This window comes from Capsicum annuum, chromosome 7 (genome assembly GCF_002878395.1).
Source record: "Capsicum annuum cultivar UCD-10X-F1 chromosome 7, UCD10Xv1.1, whole genome shotgun sequence".
In the NCBI taxonomy this organism is placed as follows: domain Eukaryota; kingdom Viridiplantae; phylum Streptophyta; class Magnoliopsida; order Solanales; family Solanaceae; genus Capsicum; species Capsicum annuum.
The window spans coordinates 153,930,698-153,940,307 of record NC_061117.1 but is presented as its reverse complement, the minus strand read 5'-3'; positions in this window follow the sequence as shown (position 1 = coordinate 153,940,307).

The window sequence follows — 9,610 nt, the reverse complement described above, 5'->3', positions numbered from 1 at the left end:
TTCCATTAACCATTTATTCAATGCAAGGTTCCAAAAAAACAAGTTAAATTATACATATATCCAGATTTGAAAGAAAATTTCATAAGATGGGTTGAGATTAATAACAATTCCAATACCAAAATTCGTAAGTTTAGGGGAATCCACGACCCTCATCCCATACCATGCCCATGCATATAATTAGTTTAGAAACCATAAGTTAAAGCATGAATAAAAATCCCAAAACCATGGGAAAACCAACCAAGTAACAATAATTCAAAACACTTAACCCATTATTAAAAACCCATAATTTAAAATCTCAAAACAATTATTAAATAGGTGAAATTATGAAAAACAAATTTAGGGAAGAGATATATGCCTAAAACACCAATGAATTTGGAAAAGAAACCACAATTTGAACCTAGGTTCTTAATCCTTAAAAACCTAGCTTTTCTCTTGATTGGGGAATTTGAGAGAGCCAAGAGTATTTATTTTGTGTTAATTGGTGGAAATAAGGATAAGGAAAGAGTTTTAAGTCGTGGAAAGTAAGGGGATAGAAATAAAGACTATAATGCCCTTAATGAAATCGAGTAGGAAACGACTCCCAGTCGCTACAGGTCTCGTAAAGACTCGTGCTCACTAGTCAGAAGTCATCACAAAGACTCATAGCCTGGAACCCCATAACCTAACCTCTCACTGTTATGGTCATGACTCCCTCCCTATGACTCATGAAGACCAAGTTGTGACTAACATAGAAACTCTGGACCACCTCACTATTTAAGCAATGACTGGTTCTATACGACTTGTAAAAAGTGCCTATGACTCATCACCTTATTCGTACTCCGTACAATAACGACTAAACCCTTTACAGAGTTTCAACCTTGGGTATTACATTACTACTCCCCCCCCCCCCCACACACACACAGGATCATTCATCCCGAATGAGGAGTCAAGGCTACCATAAGTATGATAACAATAAAGAATGCACACATACCCAAACAACAAATTAAAAACAAGAGAGAGAACGAAAATCATACCTTAAGCATTTTCATCTAACGCGGAGAATAGGAATGAATATTTGGACTTCATATCCTCTTTGGCTTCCCAAGTATCTTCTTCCACCTTTGGATTTCTCCAAAGGACTTTTACCGAAGCCACATCCTTAGTCCTCAACCAACTTACTTGCCAATCCAAAATCTCTATTGGGACTTCCTCATAAGACAATGAATCCAAAATACAAACATCTTGCAAAGGGACAATCAAAGAAAGATCACCCACATATTTCTTCAACATCAATACATAAAACACGGGATGAATAAAACCCAAATTCACCAGCAATTCTAATTCATAAGTAACCTTCCTAAACCTCCTTAAAATTTGATAAGGACCAACAAAATAGAGAATGAGCTTCTCCTTCTTCCCGAACCTCATGACCCCTTTCATAGCAGAAACCTTCAAAAATACCCAATCACTAGCTTCAAATTTCAAATCCCTTCACGTCACATCTTCATAATACTTTTGGCGACTTTGGGAAGTCTTAAGTTTTTCCCTATTAACTTTAACTTTCTCCATAGCTTGGTGAACCAAGTAAGCTCCAAACAATGTAGTATCTCCAACTTCAAACCACCCAATAGGAGACCTACACCTCCAACCATCTGTAGCCTCAAATTGAGCCATTTGAATACTCAAATGACAAATATTATTATGCACGAACTTAATAAGAGGAAAGTGATAAACCCAACTACCTCTAAAATCAATCACACAAGCCCTTATCATAGCTTCCAAAGTCTAAATAGTCTACTCTGTTTGACCATCCATTTGAGGGTGGAAAGTGACGCTAAGGTTCACCTTAGTCCCCAAACCTTTCTAAAACAAATACCAAAGGTGAGAAATAAATCGTATACCTCTGACAGAAAAAATGAAAACTTCAGAGTCAATTTGGATAATTGGTTTTGGTATGGGAAAATTCTATAAGAACTTGCATATGTGTTTACTCAGAATGATTTAAATCTCAGCTAGAGCTGGTGGCTCAAATTACGTAAAGATTATGACATAATATTTCACTACCATCTAATTAAACTAAATATCGTTGTTGATGCTCTTAGAAGGTTATCCATGGGGAGCTTATCTCATGTGGATGAGGAGAAACAAGGATTGGTGAAGGATATTCACTAGTTAGCTAACTTGGGAGTTCGCCTCTTAGACTCTGGGGATGGAGGAGTTATTATTCAGGAAGTGGTGAAATCATCTCTTGGCACTGAGGTGAAGGAGAATCAGGCTTTAGATCCCATCCTTATGTAGATTAAGAATGCTATGGGCCAGCAAAAGGTTATGCCCTTTGAGATTGGTGGTGATGGTATCTTTAGGCATCAAGGCATGTTGTGCATTCCTGATATTGATGGACTGTGGGATAGGATTTTGAATGAGCCTCATGAGTTGAGTTATATGATTCATCCAGGTTTGACAGCGATATGTTATGATTTAAAAGATATTTATTAGTGGAACAATATGAAGAGGGATGTGGCTAATTTTGTTTCTAAGTGTATGGTATGTCAGCAAGTTAAGGTTGAACATTTGAGGCTCGGTGTTATGTCCTAAGAGATAGTTTATCACGACCCAATCCAAGGCCTAGTCATAATGGGTATCTCAAGTCAACCAAGGAACGAAGACCACTCCCTTAGCCTAGCCAACCTGAACAAAATATGAATAGTAGTGGAAGATAACCAAACCAATAAGAAAGATAGATAAGATAGTCAAAAGGGACACTAGAAGTCCAAAACATCAACCATTCATGCACTTTGTCCACAAAGCCTCTAAATCAAAATACCAAGTTAGGTCGGGACATGCCCCCGACGATGGCCAAAAAGGAAATCCAAAATATATAAAAAAAACTTATGGGATTTCTATACTCATAAAGAAAGCAGTGAAATGTCTAGCCTTTCGAAATATGGACGCTCACTACTTCAACACAGACCAACCAACAAAGCAGAATCACCTAACTGTGCATAAGTTAATGAAAAAACCCTAGGACCCTATATCATCAAACGGTATAGCATTCGGGAGGGAGAGGGGGTAGCAGGGTGAGTGCTAGCATGTAACTCAATGAAAGGATAAAATAATGCCATTTTAAAAAACAAAACGAATCTCAATGTACATGTTCACATACATTCATATACATATATAAGAGATTTTTAGATAGGGCATAGGGTTTACACATGATATTTAAAACCGTTAACCTAGATTTAAAACTAGTAACCTAGACTGTGTAGCTCTAACCATCCTAAGGACACCCACATGTTATATGGGTTTGTCTCCCCTTGTAGAAAGGTCCTCAATGCATGTTCATTGCAAAAACTAGAGAAATATGAGGAAGGGTCAGGGAACCCACGACCCCAGCCATTCCAATAAAGTCTGAACTATGCACATTGTCATAAATACCCCTCACAGGAAAATGTGGTTTCTAGTATCGTTCCCCCCAGAACTCTCACCTTCCAAGGCGAGCTACATAACCCCATTTAATCCCAATTAAAATAGTTTCACATAAACCCATCCATTGACAAAGGATTCATCCATTAAGGCATTTACCAAATAGTATTTCCATACCAATTAAGCTTGCAAGCCAATTCCTTTATGCCATTCTAAAACCATTGAATGAATTTTGGCTCCTAAATTCCAATTTATAATCAATCAATGGCCACCAAGGCCTTTCAAAATCGTTTTTATATTCCATCAACCCTTTATGCAATGAAAGGTTAAAAACGCAAGTTAAATTATGCATATATCCATGTTTAAAACCAATTTCATATTGTGGGTTGAGGTTAATACCATTTCCAATACCGAAATCCACATATTTAAGAGAATCCAGGACCCCTATCCCATCCACCATGCCCGTGCATCCAATTAGTTCAAAAACCACAATTTAAAGCATGAATAATAATTCTAAACCCATGGAAAACCAGCCAAGTAACAATCATTCAAACTTCTCAGCCTATCATTCAAAACCCACAATTTAAAATCACACAATGATTAAACACGTGTCTTTATATAAAAAAACCAAGTTAGGAAAGATGACACAACCCGAACCAGGGCCTTGTCGTAATGGGCATATCAAGTCCAACCAGGACCTGAGACCACCCCCAATACCTAACCCAACCATCCAACACATATACAGAGTTTTCAATTCATCTGAGTTTCTAACTAGCAAAATTCCCACATGAGGGTATGATCACCCCCATCCATTTGTACCCTAGGGTACAAGTGGTACCTACCACTCGTACCCTTAAAAGAATCTCAACCCCCTACACAGACGAACCTACGACTGCTAAATCCCACTCGTACCCAATCATATGATTGGTACCCATAAATTGTACCCTAGGAAGAATAGAATCAGCTAGGTTAAGACAATCCTCATGTCGACAAATATGAGTTTCCAGTGTCCGTCCATTGGACTCACACCTTTATGGTTAGCTATCACACCCCGCCATTATTGCCCAATTAAAATCATTACCATAACACAATGACAACCATTCCATTTATTATTAACCAAGGCTATAAGTAGTGGTATCATCATACCGACTATAGCTTATAAGCAATCTCCTTAGCCAACATTTTAGAGAAGAAGGAATTTTTATGTACCCATAGATTACATTATTAAGTTAGCTTGGGGGATTCCCATGTACCCCACAAGTATATTTGTTACTTTGTTTGATTAAGGGATTCACTTGTACCCCACATGGCTTTCAATTAAACCGACCATGACTACTAAGACATTACCATTTAACTATTCCAAATTATTTAGACCATTTATACTATTTAAGGTTCCATTACCAAGTTGAACCATCCAATAGTTCCATTAAAAGTACAACCATTTAGTAAAAGCTTTCTCATAGGCATTTTATCAAACATGTTGGAGGCATAGTATTTAAAGCCAAAACCAAGTACCATTAACCATTCCCATGTAACCAACTGTTCAAACCATCATTATAATATCCAAAGCATAAGTAAAAGACATGGAAAAACCATAACCAACCATTATAACCAACACTCCTAACATATATTTAAAAACCCAACACCATACAACAATCATGTCATGAAAACACTTCATAAAACATGACTTTAGTTGGAACTAACAATGAGGGAGGAGTAACGTGCCTTAGATTGAGAAGATGAGTAGAAATCACCCCTATGAGCCTCAATTGACAACCTTGAAGGAAAGCCTAGCTTTTTCTTAACCCGAGAGCCTTAAGAGATTTTGAGAAAGTTTCTAAGTGCCTAAGATTAGAATATTAGGGTAAATGATGTCCCAAGTGTGACATAACTCGTAGGGCCTTAAGAAGTTAAGAGGGGAAATGCCTAGATTACCCCAAACTTAAACTGCATAAAATTCTCGCAAGAGGGTACGACCACCCCCACCCATTCATACCCTAGGGTATGAGTGATACCCACCACTCGTACCCCAAGAAGAATCTAAACCCTTACACTGATCAACCTACAACTCTTAAGTCCCATTCGTACCCAATCATATGATTAGTACCCATAAATCATACCCTAGGAAGAATAGAATCACCTAGGTTAAGACATACGACATCAAATGAGTTGCATCATATGACTAACACCCCATCATATAGCCCTTCTAGAGAAATCATACCATGGACAGTAGCTAACCCAACCACATTGATCATCATATGGGTGATGCCCCCTAAGTTTTACCCCAACATACAACTAGTACCCCTAGTGGTATGATGTCTAGAGAGTTCAAAACTCAGGAAATTTTCTAAGGATCAAAACCCAGGGTGTTTTAATTCTCTCCCACTAGGATCATTCATCACCAAATAAAGGACAAGGTAGTACAAGCATGATTTACACCCCTAGATGTCTCTAATCTTACCTTTTGCAAATATGCAAAGAAACCAATCTTTTATTTAACCAAAACTAAGAAATAAGACTGTTATAAAGAACACATACCTTAAGAATGAATATCTGGATTGGAAAACATGTATGGAAACTAGGACTTCATGTCTTATTCTACTTCCTAAGTAGCCTCTTCTACGTTATGGTTCCTTCATAGAACCGTAAGCGAGGCCACATCCTTGGTCTGCAACCAATGAACTTGATAATCCAAGATCTCCATCAGGATTACTTCATAAGATAGAGAATACGAGATACCTAAACTTTCCAAATGAACAACTAATGAAGGATCGCCTACAAACTTCCTCAACATTGAGATATGAAATATCGGATGAATGGAGCTCAAACTAGAAGGAAACTCTAATTTATATGCAATATTATCCATCCTTCTCAAAATCATATAAGGACAAACATACCTGTGACTGAGCCTCCCCTTCTTAACGAACTGCATTACTCCCTTCATAGTAGACACCTTTAGGAATACCCTATCCCCAACCTCAAATTCCAAGTCCCTATATCTTACATCTGCATAGGAATTTTGGCAACTCTGGGCAGCCACAAGCCTATCCTGAATCACCTTCACCTTCTCCATAGCCTGATAAACCATGCCTGGACCAAACATATCTGCCTCTACAAAAAGTAGATTCTCAACCCAATTACAACCATAATCAATCACAGACGTACGAAGGATATCCTTCAACACCTGAATAGTCCTCTCTACTTGCCCATCCATCTACGGATGAATAGCAGTACTCAGACTAACCTTAGTCCACAAACCCTTCTTAAGCAACTGCCAAAAGTGAGATGAAAACTATGTACAATGATTAGAGATGACAGAAATAGGTACCCCATATAGCTTCACAATCTCATGAAGATACAATCTCGCCTAATCCTTCGCCAAAAAGTTAGTCCTTACTAGAAAAAAGTGAGTTGACTTTGTCATCCTATCCACGATGACCCAAATTAAATCAAATTGATTCTGAGATCAAGGAAGACTGATAATGAAATCCATGTTGACCACATCTTTACTTCCATTCTGATAATTTAATCTCTTGATACAACCCTTCGTGCCTTATGCGCTCAACTTTTACTTGTTGGCACACCGTACACTTGGCTACAAAGTTAGCCACATCCCTCTTCATACAATTCCACCAATACATCTCCTTAAGATCATGATACATTTTTATCAAACTGGGATGAACAACATAGCACGATTCATGTGCCTAAGCCAATATCCTTTTCTGCAAACCATCGATGTCGGGAACACATAGCCTCCCTTGATACCTTAAGATACCATCACCACTAATCTCAAATGCCATCACCTTTTTCCCACCTATATTATCCTTCATTTTCATTAATACAAGATCTAGCATTTGCTTATTCTTAATCTCTGCACTAAGAGATGATCGCACCCCTTTCTGTACTATCACACTACCATCCTCAAAGTCTAGAATACGAATTCTAAGGTTAGCCAAGTGGTGAATATCCTTCACCAACTCCAGTTGCTTCTTTTCCACATAAGCCAAACTCCCTATGGAAAACTTACCAAGAGCATCAGCAACCTAGGTGGTAGGAAGACTTATTTCATAGTCCTTGAGAAGATCAAGCCATCTTATCTTCCTGAGGTTAAGCTCCTTCTGCATAAACACATACTGCTGACTCTTATAATCCGAGAAGATATCCATATGCACTACATACAAATAGTGTTGTCAAATCTTCAATGCAAACACCACGGCTAACAAATCTAGATTATGATTAGGATAGTTTCTCTCATGCACCTTCAACTGCTTGGAAGCATAGTCTATCACCTTGCCATGCTACATCAAAACACAACAAAGTCCCACCCGTGATACATCACAATAAACCACAAACCCCTTATTTCCTTTAGTCAAAGTCAAAATCAGAGTCGAAGTTACCTTATCCTTCAACTTCTCAAAGCTTCCCTCACAGTTATTGGACCATAGAAATTTTACTTTTTTCTGAGTCAACCTAGTCAATGGGGTAGCTATAGTTGAGAAACTTTCGATAAACCTCCTATAATACCCATCAAAACACATAAAGCTCTGAATATCAGATTGAGTCGTGGGTCTAGTCCATTTTCTATCAACCATAAACTTCTGTAGATCCATCATGATCCCCTCACTAGAAATAATATGACCCAGAAAAGTGACAGTGCTCAACCAAAATTCACATTTCAAAAACTTGTCATACAACTGGTGCTCTCTCAAGGTTTGCAACACAATGTAGAGATAATTAGCATAATCCACCTCACTCTTAAAATACACCAAGATGTCATCTATGAACAAGTGAAAAATAGATCCAGAAAATGATAGAAAACCTTATTTATAAAATCCATAAATGCTGCTAGAGCATTGGTCAACCCAAATGATATAACTAAGAACTCAAAGTTTCTATACCAATAAGAAAGGCAGTCTTACGGATATCCACCTCCCCAATCTTAAGTTGATGATACCCAAATCGAAGATCTATCTTAGAAAAGAATTTGGTACCTTGTAACTGATCAAACAAGTGATCTATCCTTGGAAGAGGATACTTTTTCTTGACCATCACCTTATTCAACTGTCTATAGTCAATGCACATCCGAATGGAACTATCCTTTTTACGCACGAATAACACCAGTGCACCTCATGGGGACACACTAGTATGGATGAAACCTTTATCCAAAATATCCTTAAGTTACTTCTTAAGCTCCTTCAACTCACCATCCTATAAGAGGGAATAAAAATTGGACGAGTGTCCAGAACTAACTCAATACCAAAGTCAATTTTCCTATAAGAAGGAACACCAGGGAGTTCATCAAGGAAGACCTTGGAAAATTCATTCACCACCAAAATTGAATACGAATAAGGACATTCTAATTTAGAATATTTAACCTAGACTAAATGATAGAGACACCCCTTGGAGATCAGCCTCTGATCTCTAAGATATGATATAACCTTTCCCTTAGGAGCTAAGGAAACACTCCCCCATTCAATAACCAATTCACCAGGAAACTTAAAGACAACCTTACGGGTCCGATATTCTAAGAACATGTAGCATGAGTGTGACCAATCCATACCTGAAATAACATAAAAATCCATCATATCTAATTCATAAAAATACACCAAAGTCTCCTTACTACAAACAGATACCACATACTCCCTATACACTCTCTTAGAAATCACAAAGTCTCCTACCAGGGTAGAAATAGAAAAAAGGATTGAAAATAACCTCAGGATCAAAACCAAAATATATAGCCACAAATGAGGTCACATAAGAGAGAGTGGACCCCGAATTAAGGAAACAATATATGTTACGAGAAAAGATTTACAATGTACTAGCCATTATATCAGGCGATGCCTTGGACTTTTATCGAGTAGTGAGTACATATAACTTATTCTGGCTAGTACCGGTGCCAGAAGTAGAAACAGATGTAGAAGTAGCACCTTTTAGTGCAAGAGTAGATGAATAACCAATCGAAACCTTGTTTTTTTTTTGAAGAAACATTACAAATTAGGTAGTTTCTGAGCATATGGCATGGCTAACCATATTTAAAGCACCTATCCCTCCCCACATCATAGAAACCTCGATACAACCAACAATAGAACCTACAAGGAGGACATGATGAAGCCGATAGTGTCTTACTTGCCTGAGATTAGTCACTTTGTGCCCTGAAATTGTCACCACCTATTGGTGTCTGTCACCTAATCAATTTGGGTAAGGAGCA